This window comes from Tupaia chinensis, unplaced genomic scaffold (assembly GCF_000334495.1).
Source record: "Tupaia chinensis unplaced genomic scaffold, TupChi_1.0 Scaffold149964_2, whole genome shotgun sequence".
NCBI classification, from domain to species: Eukaryota; Metazoa; Chordata; class Mammalia; order Scandentia; family Tupaiidae; genus Tupaia; species Tupaia belangeri.
In genome coordinates, this window is record NW_006209806.1 from 411,450 (window position 1) to 412,070 (window position 621).

Genomic DNA, 621 nt, shown 5'->3' on the forward strand with positions numbered 1-621 from the left:
CAAAACAAACCCCAGAAAATTAAATAAATAATTAAAAGAATTTCTGGGCTGGTCCTGTGCCCGGGGGCTTGGAAAACGTGAGTGTGCCCCAAATCCCAAGGGGGAACTGACGAGGTTACAGGTGACCACACCCCAGGGCTGCTTCCTCCTCACTCTGGGGAAGGCCAGACGTATGCAGGGTGGGGCGGCGTGGGGCGTTGGTCCCAGGGTGAGTTAGCTGCGGGTGGTGCTGACCCCAGGGTCCGAATCCCGGGTGGGGAAGCAGGTGGGAGGGGCACTGGCTCAGGCACCGGGGTAGAACCGGGCGCTGGGGTGGTGCAGGGACAAGGCCACAGCTCGGCCAGCCCGCCCCCGCCCAGGACTGGCCCTGGGGGCTGACTGCAGCAGAAGTGGGGAGGCCGGGACTCTGGAGCCCCGAGGCCTGGGGCACCCCTCGGCCGTCTTCTTGTGAGGAAGCCCCTTCCTTTCATGCACGCTCCCCCCACCCGAATGCGGGGAAACCGGCACTCCGTCCGCTGACCTGGAAAATGGCCATCCTGTCCCAGCTGGGGTGTGGACGCTCCGCGGGAGACCGACGCTCCGCAGGGCAGGGGCAGGGTCCATCCCCCCTGCCCCGGGATG